This window comes from Ochotona curzoniae, unplaced genomic scaffold (assembly GCF_017591425.1).
Source record: "Ochotona curzoniae isolate NIBS_2020 unplaced genomic scaffold, NIBS_Ocur_1.0 contig_1482, whole genome shotgun sequence".
In the NCBI taxonomy this organism is placed as follows: domain Eukaryota; kingdom Metazoa; phylum Chordata; class Mammalia; order Lagomorpha; family Ochotonidae; genus Ochotona; species Ochotona curzoniae.
In genome coordinates, this window is record NW_024465100.1 from 6,054,168 (window position 1) to 6,072,809 (window position 18,642).

General features: G+C 38.1%; 1 protein-coding gene across 1 annotated transcript in view; it reads left to right on the forward strand.

The window, feature by feature from the left end:
* PDE3A (phosphodiesterase 3A) overlaps positions 1 to 18,642 on the forward strand; it is a 342,193-nt gene that overhangs the window by 249,785 nt on the left and 73,766 nt on the right. The gene's annotated exons all lie outside the window — the stretch shown is intronic.

Consider the following 18,642-nt stretch of genomic DNA (forward strand, 5'->3'; position numbering starts at 1 on the left):
TTCTCACTGAAAATACGGTAAAAAGAAGTTGAATGTACAATACTGTACTATACTGAATCTTCATTTTGATGTACAAGGTTTCCCCAAGTATTCTATGAACCTTATGTCTTCTTACTTTAAATTCGTATGGAAGGGACCCAGCATGATGGCTCAGTTGGCTAATCCTCCCTCTTGGAAGTGCAAGTATCCCTAATGAGTGCTGGCCTATGTCCCAGCTGCTGCACTTCTCATCCACGTCCCCCCTTGTGACTTGGGAAAGCAGTGGAGGATGGGCCAAAGCCTTGGGACCCTGTACCCATGTATAAGTAAGAATTTCTGGCTTTGGATCGGCTCGACTCTGACTGTTGTGGCCATTTGGGGAGTAAAGCATTGATGGAAGATCTTTCTCACTGAATCTCCATCTCTGTAAATCTGCCTTACCAAGAAATAAGTAAATAAATTCAGAAGTTTTTTAGTTGGTGTAGATCACTGTGTTAATTTAAGTCATTGGGAAAATGGCACAGTATTGTAAATTCAAATATTTTTTTTTTACCACACCACCATGAGATGAACTTCAGAATAGTGATTTCAAAATGTTCATGGAAGAATTGAATTAAAAGATACTTGGTTAACAAAAAAAATTGCATAGTCTTATAACACATTTTCGTGAACTTCTGGAGATGTCTTTCTTATGTAATTTTATTATTTTTGTATTTTTCTTATTTTAATAGCCTTTGCCAAGTTAGGATTGAATATTTTGTTAATATAATTTTTTAAAAAAGTCTTCTAGAAGTACAATTGCTTATATTAAGTTTAAATGCCAAAGATTAGTATTGTAAAATTTACAAATTTTTATGTATAGCTAGAAAACTTCAAATTCCATATAAGCACCCACAAAATATCTTTACAAATCAATATCTTGACTGCAAAGTCGAAGTTTGAGGTGGTTCTAGAAAACAAAAGATGTCGAAAATTTTTACATGAAATAACGTGTGCATGGAGTGCTTTCCTGGATCTTTTAAGTGACAGAATAACTACCATAAAAGTAGTATACTGTGTCACATTTTGATTCTTCATCTCAAGTAAAACTGTCAAGATAAAAAGAATAAAACCTATTTAAAATAAAACAACTTTAAATATGATATGAAAATTTTTCATTAGGGGTAGGTGGTTGGTTCACTAGTTAAGATACCCACATCCCATATCATGGAGTTCCTGGGCTCAAGTCCAGCTTCCTGCTTATTCAGATGCTGGGAGACAGGGAGTAATGGCTCCATTTCTTGGTTTACTGCCATCTGGATTGCGTTGCTGGCTCCTGGCATCAGCCTGGCCTCGCCTTGGCTTTTCTGAACGTGTGAGGCATGAACCAGATGAACACTCTGTCGGTCTGTGTCATTGCCTCTCAAATTGAAAAAAAAAATTATTTGGGTGAATATCATCATAAATAGAGCATTATGTAATGATTTCTTATCTAATGGTACTTCCCCACTACAGGGAAAAGTACTGCTTTTGACCATGGAACCTTCTTACCTTACTATCATTTCCTTGGATTACATGTGTTGTCTTTCACTCAAAGGGAAATTCATTTGCACATAATCCCTTAATACTTTACTGCTACTGCAAAGTTTCACTCACATCTCTTTCAGTACTTCTACGTTTATAGCAATGGGCAAGTTCTGACTTTGAAGGAAACCGACATGGCAGCATCTCTCTTCCCAAGTGTTCATAGGCACACATACAGTGCTTGCACCCTGGGAGGTGGCGCATTATGATGCAAGTAACATGGTCTTTGTCACCTGCATGGGAGGCCCAAATTGAGTTTCTGCCTCTTGGCTTCTGCCAAGCCCTGCTCAAATTTTTGTAGAGTATTTATGGAAAAAGCCAGCCACCAGAAGGAAAATATCCATCTGGGGTGTGTGTGTGTGTGTGTGTGTACACGTATATGTGCTTGCTATCAAGTTATTTCAACAAGCTCATTCACTCCTCAGACTCAGGAAAAACCGAAACTTTGGAATGACTTTGGCATTCGGGATTATGGGAGCATCAGTGAACTTGGGGAATACAGTTTCAATAGAAGCACCTGTGGAAAATAGAGTATGGGAATTGGCAAGAGAATAACCCCGTATAGGGGTTGTTCTTGCAGGATTTTTGTTTTAGATGAAAGATTTGTAGAAGTAGGTGGCGCCAGAAGTGAATTGAGTGACTGTATGTTTGTTTTTGCTAAGGGGAGATGTACATCTAAATTCCAGTTGAAAACAATCATGCTGGAAAAGAAAACACTGTGAATTCTCAAGAGTTGATTGAGAGAACGGTGTGATACAGGGAAGAGAAGGCACTTGATGGCATAGTGGTCCATGTGGCATCTCTTTGTGTTTTCCTATCAGGTACCTGAGCCTCCATCCTCACCTAAATGTATGCAGTCAAAAAACTAACCTTATATTCTCAAATGTATGACTGAGTCAGTCTGCCTGACTCAACTTCTATGAAAAGAAAAAAAAAAGCTGTCTTAAAAGGAATATTTTAGCACATTTGACTTTGTTAAAAACATGAGTGTGGGATTGGTGATGTTGTGGAACAGGTTAGGCCACTGTGTAACAGGCCCCACCCCGCCGATATGGGAGCACCTGTTGCAGTGCTGGCTGCGCTGGTTTGTTCCTGGGAAGGCCCGGATCCACAAAAGACAAGGTTAGCCTCTGTGGCTCCTGGCCTTGAGTTGGCTTAACTCAAACCCAACTGTTGCAGGCATTTGGAGAGTAAAATAGCAGATGACAGATCTCTTTCTGTCTTCATCTTTCAGTCATTCTGGTTTACAAATAAATGAATGTGTAATTAAACAAATGTAACAAACTGAAAATATCTCTTGTCCACTTTTAGCTTTTGAGGAATGAAAAATGAACACAACTTTAACTTTTGCCTTCACGTAGTTGCCAGGCAACTTTTGGCAACATGCAGTTTGGTCTAACGGCAGCATTAATCATTACCATGAGAGCATTCCAATCCACTGGCATTCCCCTGTAGTGCTTAATAAATAAGGGATTTTCCCAAGTTTGCTTTTTTCCTCCAAAATTTTATCATATATGCATGACCACAGAATTGTAGAAAGTGGACCTTCAATAACAAATAGTTGCCATGTAGAAAAATACCTGTCTTGCTTTAAGTGAATTCGAACACCTGATTCCATGTGAATCACACCCGGTTTTTCTCTCTAAGTTGACCTTGTTGTCAGTAATTCTGTGGTATGACTTTGTAAGCTCAATCTCAGCTTTCTGGTTGGTTTTCCTTCCTCATCCTTTCTTCATTTTTTAAGAATATCTTCTTTCTGATAATAGATCATCTGAATATAAGAAAGATGTTCAGTGGTAAGTTTCCAGCAGTATGCAGCACATTTTATTTCTGGCTGCATTCCCAGTAATGCCAGATGCAGTCTGGGGGTGACATCCTCACAATGCAATCCGTGTTTGTATTTTCTTTTTTTCTCAGTTCTTGAAAGAAAAGTTTCCAGTGGGAAATGAAGAGAAGCAACTCAAAAGTTGTCCTCCATTGAAAAGCTCACAGGAAGGAGTAGGGCATTCCAGGGAGGCTAGAATTTACTTGTTATTAGTTGAGGGTCCTGTGGGAAACACTAGTTCTTTTACGAATCTTTGGACTTCCTAACATTTTAATATAATGGGACGCATCGGGTTTCATTTAGCAATGAAGACACGCAGGTTCTTTAGTCGTGTAATACATCCTTGATGCATTATAGTAACTTGACTTCAGATGACTTCAGGAATAGCTGTGGAGTGATTTTTCTAGTTTTGAAGTGATTGAAGTTTCTCTTTAGATAATAAGAGTCTGATTTGTATGTCCCTGAATAAGTGAAGTATTGTACATACAATATAGGAAGATAGTGGAATAATTTAGTGAAGCAAAGTTACTAAATGACCAGTATATTTAAAAGTGATAGTACATTTATAAGTGACCTGTGGTCAGTGTAGTATCAGTTGTTTACCAATCACTAGCTGCTCCAACCTTGAAAGTTGTACGATAAAAAGCCATCTTGTGCAGTAGTGATAACAAGAGACATTAAGCCCCTCTTACCCACTGGCGTGCCCGCTAGATCCTCCTCCAGACATCTTACATCAGACTTGAGTTAGCCTCCAATTGTGATGAAATCTGTTTTGATTTTTCTCCCTCTGATCTTGCTTATATCTAGCCACAATTTTATATCGTGTCTCTGATTTTCACTGGAAAACTTCATAAGACACAGTCTTAGAACGTTGGTCATGGCAGTGGGTGTTGTTGACACTGTCCACGGCACCCCAGTGTCAAGAGGATGCAGAGACATTTCTGCTGGTCCTCAAAGAAGGGAAAACCACTTGAAAGCACTAGTTGCTCACCTATGTGGCATCCCTGGACTCTACCCACCAGAATGCCTGAAGCAAATCCCCAGACTCTAGTTGTGATAATAAAAAATGTATGAAGACTTGGTCCATGGCCCCTCAGAAACAAAGTTGCCTGTTGTTGAGAAGCACGGAGGTCAATGCCTGTCCTTCTCACTAAGCATGCAGAAAAAATTAAATGTCATCTAATTAGTTTTGACAGTTTATACAGGGAAATGGGCTTATTTGTCTTTCAGCATTTGAGCCTCCAGCCTCTGGGGTTCTGCATTTAATTCTGTGACACATCAGTTTTGAAGAACATTTCCATTTGTCATGAAAGCAGGTCTCTCACAGTTGAAACCCTGTCCTGAAAAAACGGGGCTGGAAGGAGATGTACCCATTTCACACAGAGGCATTCAGGGGATTTGCTGGAGCAGTTCCCTGAGGAGTGTGGCTCTGTCCCTGCACATGTTGCCTGAAACACATGTTTTTGGCAAGCTAACAGATGTCCTTGACTAAGTCACTCTTTGTTAATGGTCCTGCTCTCTTTCAAAGAGCTTTGATGAACAGGAATCAAGCAAGTCTACAGAAATAAAAGGGAAAATTGCCACTGGCAACAACACTTTCAGCCCCCCCGCCACCCCCCCCGTATTGATAGATCAGGAGATACAATGTGTAGTACTTATTGAATGACCTCCTTATCTTGACGACCATGGCATCATTCACATGACATGGACGCCACATTATGCTTACGTGGCCGGATCACCACCTTTCAGAATGTTATCTGAAGTGAAACTAAGCAAGTAAATGAGCAGTAGTTACTATAGGCATTTGTCTCTAGATCCCATAATAGTTCAAGTAATAGTTACATTATTTGACAGATGAAAGATTAAAAGTTTGGTGACTTTAAGCCATAGACAAGTTGATCGGGTGTATGGTTATGCTTCTATTATGTTGCTGATACCCTGATATACACATTAGAATTTAACTATTTAAATGTTTTGCATCTGAAGTTCCTGGGAACTAATTTTGCAGTCCTGTCATTTTGCTTTTCACTTAATAGTAGAACAAAAGAATAATAGGGTACCTTGAATATAGTTAGTTTTATGTGTGAATTGCAATATTGGACAGAGAAGTAATTTTATCATGTGCTGGATGATTTTATGCCATCTCTGGCATACAGTAAAATCATACAGATTTTGAAACATACATATTTTATTTTTCATCATTAGTGAAAACAAGCTGTAAAGGAATAATTTTGCTCATGGATATATGAATATTATATATGGAATACAACTTATGCAAAAGGGTGATGCCAACTGTAGTAATATTTTCATGAGAATGAATAAATTAACTCTGGGCTATTTTGAGTAGAATACATCATTTTAAGAGAGCTAGAAAAGGTGAGATGAGGTGAATGACATAGGTCAGGTATCCAGAGAGGGTGAATTACAGCAAAGGAAGAGGGAAATAATTTGTGATCTGTGTGATAAATGGTTGATCTTCTAAGACGAATGGTAGCATCTGTTTGGTTATAGCAATTCAAAAAAAAACATATTTTAGGTTTGTAGTACATACTTGGTGCAGTTTGTAAAACAAACTGACATCACTGTTTTCTATTTCATTTCTTTTCATGTTTTAACAAAGTATTTCTAATAGCTTTAACTGTTACAGTCTAGAAGTTTTTCTTTGCCACCATCCCAGAGTGTAACCTGAACGTGTCCAATTTTCCCTTCTCTGTGACATACTACGTCGTCATCCGTGGTACTGGTTTTCAAATAGCGTTACCACGAGAGAACAGATTGTGGATCAGTTTCATTCTCAGGCTTGATTAGTTGCACATAATGCAGTTTTGTGAGAACATAAGCAAATTCCAGGAACTGAGGCTAATGACTACGAAGGAAAAAACAGGGAACAGTCTTATGTGTTACAGAAATTAAATGATCACAGAAATGCTTTGTTGGGTTTAGGTGTCTAGATCTTTGGAGATTTTTGTCTTTGTTTTTGTCTTTGTTTTGTTGTGTTTGATCTTTATAGCTATTGGTTATGCAACAGCAGTTCCTAGAAAATTGAATGTTGCAAGCTGAAGTTTATTCTTATTGGAAACCCACAGGTTATCACAATTGAACTAAGTAATTTGCTTGCTAAATATTGTGACTATATCTTTCTGGGTGCTTTTCCCGCTTATATCTCTACAAGTATTTCCATTTTAGAATTCAGTAGTCAATTTTTTAAAGTTTATTTGTCTTTATTGGAAAGGCAGATTTATTGTGAAACAGGTCCTCCATCCTCTGGTTCACCCCCAAAATGGTCACAATGACCAGAGAAGAGCCGGGAGTCAGGAGCTTCTTCTGAGTCTCCCTTATAGGTATGTGGGCCCAAGGAATTGGGCCATCATCCTCTGTTTTCTCAGGCCGTAAGCAGGTAGCTGGACTGGAAGTAGAACAGCTGGGGCATGAAACTGTGCCCACACAGGTTCCTGGCTGTTAAAAATAGAGGATTAGCCTTTTAAAATTTTTATTTGTATTGGAAAGTCAGATTTATAGAGGAAAGAAGATACAAAGAGAAATATCCTCCATCCATTGGTTCACTCCCCAAGTGGCCGCAACAGCTGGAATTGAGCTGATCCAAAGCCAGGAGCTTATTTTGGGTCTCCCAAGTGGGTGCTCGGTCTCAAGGCTTTGGATCATCCTCTGCTGCTTTTCCAGGCCACAAACAGGTTGCTGGAAGGGAAGTGGAACAATCGGGACTAGAACTAGTGCCTGTATGGGATCCTAGTATATGGAAGATGAGGACTTCAGCCACCAGGTTATAGCACCAGGCACCCCCCAGGATTAGCTTTTTGAACCATAGTGTAGGTCCCCTAGGAGTTCTTTTTTCAAAGCACTTTAGCCTTTAGTTTGGAGAAATTTGTTTACATATTGTCAGTGGTTGACACTTAAAGGAACAAGTAAAAAAAAAAAAAGATTGGGAGAAAAAATTCTCCCAGATAGTTGCGATAAACAAATGCAGTAGAAATTTTAAAAATACGCCAGCAGGTACAGTTAGAATGATGAAGAAGTGCAAATGGATGCCGAAACTCAGTATCTTAAAGGACTGAGAGAAGTTGTGGTTCAATGATAATGCAAAAGATTGGAGAGGCATAAAGGATTAGTCAAAACAGCAGGTGCCATGCAGTGAAGCAAGAAGATAACTTGATCTTTGCCACCACATAGAGATGGTTGGAAGTGTGTGAATCCCTTGGATCCTGGGAACCGTGATTTGTGGGTGTGTTAGGTGCCAAACCCCACTTTTCTGCTCACTGGCCCTCATCAGGACGCTGGTGATTTTATGCTGTTACAGTTTTCTTCTGTTATCTTAGAAAAAAGCAGAACAACACATATTCATTGTGTTTACAGCCTTTGTAGGATTTTCAGGATCTCAGTTGAGATCTCAGTGGGTCAACATAACCCAGCTGCTTAAACCACTGGGCTTGCCTGCCAGGGTTGTCCTTAGCCTGTAGCTGGAGTTAGGAAGAGCTGGTTATTGAATTGTCTACTTCAATATGAGATTGTATGTAGCTTAACTGGAAACTGAAATTGAGCCAAATACATACACTCCTGATTCATCCTGTAAGTTTCGCAAAACTAGTCATAGGAAAATTTATAATTTTCTCATAGAAACATGTATTACGATTTTTAATGTTTTATTCAATAGCATTAGTCTAGCAGTCTGATTTTATACTGATTTGGTGAATATTTTCAATAAACACTTTTAAAATAGATGAAAACATGGTGTAGTTTTTAAACCTGTGGTGTAACTTGTTCAAGCAAGTTCTGCTGAACCAATGTGTCTAGAGGAAGTTTTTGTTAATTCATTTTAAAATAGGCTTCTAAGAATTATAAAGGCATGAATAAGAAGACCAAAAATCTTTTCGTTTGATTTGTTATTTTTCTGGAGTCTGTTATCCAGGAGTCTGTTTCTGAAGTATTCAGTTCAATTCGGATTCCCTCCTGTTAGCAGACTGTAGGACAGTGCTGTGCTGCTCTGAATGGGAGCACACATTATGGTTCGGGAGAATATTCCTTGTTGGCGTTATCTGCAGGTGATAGTGTTTAAATACACGTTCTTTGACATGGTCACATGTGTTCTGCAAGTGTGTCACCCCTCTGTCTGTTTCTCCTTGCTCCCTTTTCTCTTATCATGTGGGATTTTTGAGGACACCAGTTATCCTGTCCCTCGTAGCTTGGGGATTTGAGATTTACATAAGGACGGTAATAGAAGCACATGACACAAGATGTGACCAGACTTTTCACTATTTTTTGCTGTTTGTTTGGCTTAAAATCAATGGAACAAACTGAACTTGGCATTACTATTTATGTTCAAAACACAGAAAAATATATAATTTTACCATTTCTTATGATTTGGTCTTGGCACCATGACTTTTGTTTATGGAAAAAGACAGGAGAGGAAAAAGTTTTACTTCAACTTCACATGATAAACAATGATAGCAAACTGAAATCTCCTTAAAAGGTATTTACTATTTGCTTAGAAAATGGCTAGTAACTTATCCCGTAGTTGAGACAAGAGATGATGTTTATATATTCCTTAAACTGCATTGGCGGTTTAACTACATCACTAAGTTATAACTTTTTAGTCTTCTAGAATTTAACCAGTGTAGGCCTGTACCTATGTATGAATTCGAGAAACCATTCATTTTATTACTGACGTTCTTAACTGTGGAGACACATTTTAGCATAATGGAAGAGTGCTGAAAGATGAGAGGTTGTCAAGGAGAATATGCAAAATAGTATGAAGAAGGTATACACAAGTTTGAAAATTTTTGTCACAAAATAAAATTTTATTTCAGCTTTCCTTGGAACCTTTTAAAGTTCTCTATGTTACATATGACATGCATAACTAAAACACAGGAGAGGCTGCTAGTGGCTGTATTAAAAGGGAACTATTTGATGGTTTGCTTTGTGCTGTGCAGCATTTCAAATATAAAGCAAAATTTAATGAATGATGTATGTCAACCATATATTATTTCAATGCGCTTGACCTAACGGAAACTTAGATAATATGAGAAAATTATTGTAGAGAGCATAAAAAAGAATATGGAAAATTTAACTTTTGCAGGATATAGTAAAGATGGTTTTATTTTTCATTTTTAATCCTGAGTAAATTGATAATACTAGTATGTACATAAGTATAACGTCTTCTAATACCATCTAGAAAAAGAAGATGTGTGTGTGTGTACAGTTAATGACTTTTAATAGCTAAGGGACAAATGCATTTATATTTTTATAAGATAGAGTTAGATATAGTAAACTAATCTATAGCATCATGAAATTCATTATATTTGCATCCATAATGGAACAGTTTTTGCAGAACAAAATCACAGGTCAAGATAAGGACTGCACAATACATTAAGCTACCACTTTATTATTTTTTATCAGTGATAAAGACAAAAGAATGCATGCTTACATACTTGCATTAAAAATAGGATTGCAGTTAATATGTGAATGGCAATAAGGACTTTCTCATTTAGTTCGTTATAATGTGGTTAAACAAACAAGATTAAATTGAAGAGGAGATAATAAAATTTTATACTCAGTTTAATGAAGTTCCAATGTGGAAAGTACCTATACAGTTGTTTATAAGCCAATGAAGAAATGAAAAGATTCGGGACATTTCCTATGCAATGCAATGCAGCTGTTCTAATAGCAGCTGTCACTCTGTGCTTCATCTGCACTAGTAGTCACAGTACACAGAGAAGAATTGATCCAGGAAGATCTGCATTGGCCAGGTGAGCCCTGCCATGTTGCATTCAGTTGCACTGCAGACTTTCTGGAGAGAGATTAAAAAGCTGAGGCACTCATGTGAATAACCAGAGTTTCCAGAAAGGAAGCATGTGAAGTAGAGGTTTAGCTCACTGCAGAGAAGCTGTGATGAGCTCACAATGAGGAAAACAGTTTGCTCTCTTGAGTTAACACAAGTGTCGTGATACAGAAAGAAAATTAGTGTGTGTTTCTTGTCCTTAAGATACCATTTGGGCAAATGAATAAAAAATGAGAACACTCCGATTTTGATTGAATATGAGAAAGATTTCTGGCCATTCTAGCTCATTTCGAAACAAAAAAAAATAGAACAAAATGATTTTCCAGAATATAGTATTTTTTACGTACTATATTGAAAAAGTTCTATGGAGGTAAATTACCTTTGTAAGGCTGCATTTCTGTGCTGTTTCTGAGCAATGCTGGAGAATCTAATTTGTTAACATCATAGACTCCTGTATTAGCCTGTACCTTGTGAATCTCACAGCAGTATAGGAGTCCTATAACTGTGCCTACATATAATGGAAATTTCCAAATCTAGCCAAGTCTTGAGTATTAAGTTCATATCCGTACTGTGTTCTGCATTGAGCACAATTCACTCATCTCTTTTAATCTGGGGGAGTACATGTTTGAGACTGGATAGCACAGAGTCCTTGTGTGTGTCTGTGCGTGTTTATATATGCACATGTGAGTGTGTGAATGTGTGTATATATTACATATAGTTTTTAGTATGTATATGGGTATATGCAAAGTTTATTATGCATCACAAGAAATAAACAATAACTAGTAATACAATACAACAATTATAACAGTATACCATAATAAAAATGAGAGAAAATGTGAACAAGAGACGAAGTCAAGACAGATATTAGTTGAAACCACCAAACACAAAAGTATGGATAAACAGCGGCACCTGTTAGCTGTTTCTCTTGAGGAACTATTTGAATGTATGTACTTATTTCTGTAGAGTTACAATACACACTCAGTATCACATGTGGCGATAATCAAAAATTATTACAAGATTTTATGTTTAAATTTTGAGTTAAATTTGTAGTTATTTATTTGAGAATTACTCAGTGGTTCATCCCCCATATGCCTAGGCTTCACTAGGATAAAACGGGAAGCTACAAGTTCAATCCAGATCTCTCATGTGGCTGGCAGGATCATAAGTACTTGAGCCATCACCTGCTACCTCTGAGTTTCCATCAGTAGAAAACTGGTATTGGGACTGGAGCCAGGCCTTGAACTTGGGCACTGCCAGCTGGCATGCAAGCATCCCTAGTGGTGTTGAATCAAAAGCCTGTCCCAGTGATTGACAAGGTTTTTCACTGTCCCGACAGAGGGGATTAAATTTCCACGCATGAATCTTGGTGGACATTCCCAAACCACAGCAGTGAGTAACTTTTAAATGTGTCATGTAACAAAAGCTGCAATGACGGAGATGAAATGTATGCATCCTACCTCAACAGGTAACCACTTCATTCAGCACTTAAACCAGCAGGTACACAGTCTGCATTACTATTTTTGGAGTACCTGTATTGGGCTCCTGACCAGGTTTCAGCTCTCTGCCAGTGCACTTCAGGGAGGCAGCGGACAGGGCTCATAGGAGTCGCTGTCTCCCTCATGGGAGTTGTGGCCGTGGCTGGTCCCTGTTGTCCCAGGTGTGGGAATGGTAGTATGGATGGGGGCTCTTTTCTATCACAGTATCTCTCAAAAGCGTAAATACACACACACACACACACACACACACACACACACACACACACACACACACTTTGAGTTAACTAAAGAGAACAGGGAATCAACATTTGTGGAGTGTGCATTTGAGGGTGAGAATGTTGTACTAAGTAGTTCATAAACTTAATCGAGTCCATAAAAACTTTCTTAAAGCCAGGTGATTTGTTGTCTCCGTTAGGGTTTTTGAGTGATGGTTGTGAGACAGTTCTGGTGAAAATCAGGATAGATGGTATCTCATTCTTCCACACTGAATTCATATTACGAAATTCTCTATCATACACACATGCACAAAAAGGTGTGTATTCCTATATATACACATTATTTCATGCATTTGGTAGATGGAGACTGGGTGGATGGCCCTCCCATTTACTGGATCACTCTCCAAATATTCACATTGTTGGGGAATGAGCCAGGCCAAAGCCTGAAGATGAGAGCTCATTCCAGGGCTCCTAGCCCGAGAGACCCAGTGATGAGGCAAAGACCCAATTACTTGAGCTGCCTTCCATGACCTGTGTCAGTGGGATGCTGGAATGTTGCACAAAAAAGGGATTTAAACCCAGGAACTGTTTGATAGTATGTGGGCATCTGCAGTTTCATTGTAACTTCTATCCCAAATGTCTGTCTCCTCTACATAACTGCATTATATCTTTACAAACAAAGAGACAATTTTGAACAGTATTTTGTTATTTCCCAAAATCGGAATTTTCTGTTAATAGCTGCTAGTGATTTAAAAGACAAGCTCATTTTTAAACATTTTTTTTTATTTGAAATGCAGAGTTACAAAGAGAAGATGAAACACACACATGAGAGAGAGAAATATTCCACTCACTGGTTCACTCCCCAAATGGCCAAAGTGCCCGGAGCTTCTTCCCCATCTGCCACTTGGATGCAGAGGCCACAGCACTTGGACATCTTGTGCTGCTTTTTCAGGCCATTAGCTGGGAGCTGGATTGAAAGTGGAGCAGCCAGGTCTCAGACCACCACCCATATAGGGTGCTGGGGCTGCAGGTAGAGACTTAGCGTGCTACTCCACGGTGCTGGCCCCAGCAACCTTGTTTTTACTTCGTTATTTATTGAACCTTAATGAACAGAAATAGTAATCTTGTGTTGTAGCAAAGGTTCAATGTTTCTTGAGTCTCAAAAATGTAAATAGGTATAAGGTCACACACTCTGAGTGGTGGGCTTTCAAACAGTCTTACAAATTTGCCAGCAATGAACCTTCCAGAATTGCTTTTTCTGACAGGACCATCACAACCAACAGAAATACACAACTGCAATTTCAGCTGCCCCCATCTAATTTATGCAAATTGGTTTTATTATGTAGAGCAACCACGTGAACGTGTTCCACTTCAAACTTGAATAGCTTTATAACCTTTCTACTTTACCCTGGCTGTAACAGGACTGTTAAGGAAGTTCATTCGTTTATGACAGAGTAGAAATTTCCTCTGACTATGAACTTTGAAAGACCTCAAAGACTGCTGTGGCCTCCACGTTGCTCATAGCAGTTGACTGAGGTGAAATTTACTGCTCCTCACCTTCTTTCAGCTACACATCTATAAAAGCAAAGATTAGAATGAAGTTTTCCTGGAATGTCTGTTACTGTCCATTTTGAAGAATATACCGACGGATTCCACACTAATTGAAATAAGAGAGATTGGGGTGGTTAAAGTGAATCATCTCTGAGATGGTATGAATTCCAAGTCTACTGAGAAAATGTAGGTCTTATTTTTTCTTATATAGAAATGAGATACTTTCTAGTTTCATTCTGTATTTTAGTGCATTTTGAGGCATTCAATTAAAACTATGTACGTGATGCTCGTGGGGGCAGGCATTTGACTTCCTGGTTAAAGTTGCTCCTTGGGATGCCTGCAATCCATATCGGGTGCACCTGGCTCTCCTCTAGCTTCAGACCCAGCTTCCTGTCAACGCATATGCTGAGATGTAGCGGGTAACATCTGGAAGACTTGTGTGCCTACCTGTCATATGGGAGACCAGGACTGGGTTCTGGGCTCCTCACTTGGAGCTCTTCCAACTCTGGCCCATCGTGGGCACTCGGAGGGTGAACCAACAGGTGAAAGATTTTCCTCTCCATCTGTCTTCCAAATAAAATGAAGTTAAAAACTTCAACTACTTTAAAACAAACTTTGTAGAAACAATAACCTCAGCAAAATTATAACTTTCAACTTTCTCCTCTTCTTTCTCCCATCCCTCTTCCCCCTGGCACTTCTGCTGCTTTTGCTTCCTTCTGCTACCACTGGCACCATCCCTGCCTGATGCTTTACTCTAAGTATGCCTAACTTGATGAATCCATACTTTTTCTCTTATCCAAGTCTCCAAGTACACACTGCTTAGCTACCTTTGAGCATGGAGGACTAATGTCCACGGTCGTATTGGTTGGTCTAAATGTCTCAGGCATCATTTGGTAGCATTTTCTTTTTGTTTGCTTTATAAAACCAGCTGGCTGTCTTAGTATCATCTTTTGGCAATGAGAAATGATGTCCCCTCTGACCTCTTCCACTGGGATGACGAGGAGGAGTTCACTATTGCAAGGATATCCTTGATATATGAGCGATGGCATCATAACCTAGCCCCAAGATGGAAATATTTTCCTTCCAAGCGTTTATAAATGTCATTTACCCATGTTATTTATTGAGTTTCCTATGATTACATGAGTGAGATAAATTATTTGTCTGAACTGGAATGCCTGCTTCCTAGATAATTTATGCGGATGAGTGTAATATCATCCATAAAGTAGTTCACAGGGATTTTCAGTGGGAATAATAATTTTGATGTCACATATTTTGAAAAATTAAGACAGAATTGCCCATACTAAAGTTGAGATTTGGCATTGATATCTTTTAAAACTTCAAAACAAGAAAGCTGTTAATGTGAGTAATACCACATGCATAACTGTGTGTTTCATTAGTTCTAATACATTACAGATTATATTATCACATTAAGAATAAATTGTAACAGAATTTTTTTTAATTAAAAGTGAGGATGTAAAATATAACTCATGTTACTTAAAAAGTAGAAAAAAACGACTGCTGTTCTAGCCATAGATAGAATTCATGGCATTCTCAGTGTTTGTTGCCATTTTTGTTTAAGGTTTACTTATTTGAAAGGCAAAGTGACAAAAGAGACAGAGATGGAGAAAGAAAGGTGTTCTCTCTACCAGTTCACTGTTCAAATGATCACAATGGTTGGGGCTGGGCCAGATGGAAACCAGGATCCTGGAGCTCTGCCAGGTCTGCCACATGAGTAGTAGGGTCCTTAGGAATGGGGCCACCTTCCATCCAGGCCTTTGCCATGCACATTCACAGCAAGCTGGGTCAGAAGGTGAACATGCTGGATCTCAGAGTTGCAGGTAGTGAACTAACATGCTGCGCCACAGTGCCAACCCCTGCCAGTTGGTTGTCATGTACAGTTCATTAGTGATCTCTTTATTTCAACTACAAGATGCAAGAGGAACTTCTTGAGGAGGAAAAGATGGGTTTCACTTTATAGTATAGAGATTGAGTTCAGCGTTAGGCATCTCCATAGTCCACTGTCTAGTGGAAGTTCATCATTTTGAGTGCAGAAGAAATTGTCACATGCTCAGCATATAAACAAAACAACCAGGAAGATCCAGAGCTCCAATAAATGATTCTCTTTCAAGAAACACACCGCAAAGACATATCCCCGAGAACCCAAAGACCTCCCTCCAGGCTCAACTCATAGACACCATATTTAAAATCTCTGACCTTAATCTATTAACCATAAGCATTAAGACATCAGAGTGTAAGCATCTGCATGAGTTGGCGGCAGACAAGTCCTTCTGGGCCTGTACTGAGTGTGTTAACAAGTAAGTTCAGAATTCTTCAACTGCTAATGTAATAGTGTGACTTCATAGATGGCAACTTTTAGGAAATCTAATATATATTATTATGCAATTGTTTTTTAAATTTTTATTTTTTATTTATTTGAAAGACAAATAGAAGCAGAAAGATCTTTTGCCTCCCTGCTTACTCCTCCAGTGTTTACAGCAGCTGGGTGGGTCTGGGCCAGACTGAAGTAGAAAACTGGGAACTCTTCTGGGTCTCATGGGAAGCAGGGATCCAAATTCTGCCTCCCAAGGTGTGCATGTGTATGATGCTGCAACTAGAAACAGTCTTGACACAGATCCAGACAATCCCAGTGTAACCGCTGTTCCAAACTCCCACCCCTGATTGCATCATTTAATACACAACACATGTTAGTCTCTCAAATTGTTTGGGAACATCTACAGACTTTAAATGATGTGACAATAATCCTTTTCTACTTCATTCTGGATTAGATTACAAGCTACTTTGCAGTTCAACTTTTTGGACAGTTTCCATTGATAACCATTTTTTTTTTTTAACCTCACTCTCCTTTTTTTAACCCAAAGTGCTAGAATCCACCAAAGATAGTATAGTGAGCACATTACAAATTTTAATCTGGCAAATTCATTTAGCTTTTTATATACTTGATGATTGAAAATATTTCAAACTTAAGCATATAACTCAAATGGAAGAAATTTATAGAAACTAGGTCAACATTAGCTTGCAAATCAAAGTGTGGCTATTGCCACATCATAGTGTAAACTTTTATTATGTCACTACTAATACGATAACTAGTCTGTTGAATGGATGTATCTGAGAGAATTCTGAAACTCTGTCATACTGCTCTATAAATTTTCTTAATTAATTTAGGGAGTATGATACTATATTTTGTTTCCAAACCAAGCAATTTCAGTGCAAGATTCATCTCAGAATCTCATTGAATTGCAAGTTCTATTTCATGTTATAATTTTTATATGAAGGCTATTCAGTGTTACATTAGCAGGAAATAACAAAATTGGCTAAAATGGAGATGTGAGCATCCTGAAATAAAGACAGCACTATATACAAACTAATTAAAAACAGAGGGATGAGTCGTTTGGCAGGAACATTAAGATATCTGGAAAACAGGAAATAAGAATTGCCTTGGTCTTACATAATGTGAAAGGACTAACTACTCTCCTCACAATAAACAGAAAAAAGAAACCAACTCTATGAGCTGTCATTTACTAGTGGAAATTAGATTTGATAGACAGCCTTTGTTTTAAGGATGCTCAATTTAGAGAAGCCTGCAAAAATAAAATCTGACAAATATAAGTCAATTTCTTATTTATCCCAAAATGTTGGTATTGAAAATATGATACCTCTTCATTAACCATGTGTTGTAGATACAGACTGGACTTCTCTTTCTTTAAAGAGGATTTTCTAGGTTTTAGAATATGTAATTCAGCTACCTAAAAAGTGTAACATGGAATTATACAAAGGAACCAATATGTTAGTTAGAAATGAAATGGATCTATATTTTCCAATTTCTACTTGCAGATCTTTGAATCCCAGGGTCTCGCATATGATCACAATCTGCTATTTGAATTTTTTGTTATCTTTTGTACATTATAGTGATAGTACACAATTCTCAGTGCTCCTGGAAATATTTTCAGAAAACTTCACTTGTGTGTCTCTTTTGTGTTTGGAGCTATAAATACATTAACCATTATTCTTGCACATCAGAGAAAACACCTAGACGTTTTCGTTCGTCCAGTCAGTATTGTGGATCTTGTGCATGGAACACACTGTTGTTAGGCATTTGAGATAGAAGCATACAAACTGAATTACCTTGTTAATGGTGTAACATGAGCCATCTGATGCATTGCAGTTGGTGCTGTGTCTGCTGGCTGCTGTAAAAATGAGAATAGATGAGAAGGATCTGTAAACAGAGAGTGCTTGGTGCAAAGAAGGTTACATTTGATTCTTAAACATGGGGCAGGAAGTAGTTTAGAGTACTTCCTGAGGCAAGCCCAACTGTATAAAAGTGGCATCATAGTTGAGTAGAGTGGGAAGAGACTGCTGGTTGGGTGTGCTGAGATGAACTGAGACCATGTCTGGTAGAACCCTGTGTTTTAAAATTATATTTTCCTAAAACTTTGCAAGAAGCTTGGATGGAGAACTAGCATATTTGAATCCACCATCTACAGTTCAAGTGGTCAGCACTGCTGGAACAGGCTAAAAAGGGTTGGTTAGGTAGCAGCCTTGGACATATGCCTTTTTCTGCTAATATTAGAATTCAACTGAAAGGTAGTAAAGATTTGCTACATTTAAATCCTAAATCCACTGTGGTACTGAGTTATGTATTTTTTGATATGTGTATATTCAGTTTGATTTTGTGTAATTTCATCAAGATTGGAAATCAGGAATCTTGAACTTGCATCTTAACTGATCTAGTCCCCTTCTTGCATGATCTCAAGCCAATAAAGTAGCTTCTTTATATTCTAGCTTTGAAAAATTAAAACAAAATGATAAAATCAGGCTGTTTTTATCTCTAATACCCTTTATGGCTTTAAAATTGATTTTGTAGTCATGTTGACAGTGAAATGGAATTTGACAAACTGGAAATGTTAATTGTATTTAGCAAAAATAGGAGGTCTTTATTTCATTTCATCATTGAGAATAAGTGAATTAGAAAATGTTAGGATAATTGAAAAAGTCATTTTCTGAAGACAGTAGGACGTAGGAGGCATAAACTTATAAACTAGCTACAAATGTGAATTTAAAATAATTCCCCATAGCGGGAGAAGGCATGTCCTACAAGAATTCCACTCATCCTTATTTATTACGAGGGAAACTTTAATAAAACAGACTAAATTGAGTCGAAAGAGGTTCTTAAGGACTATTTCATGCATTACATTGTGCTTC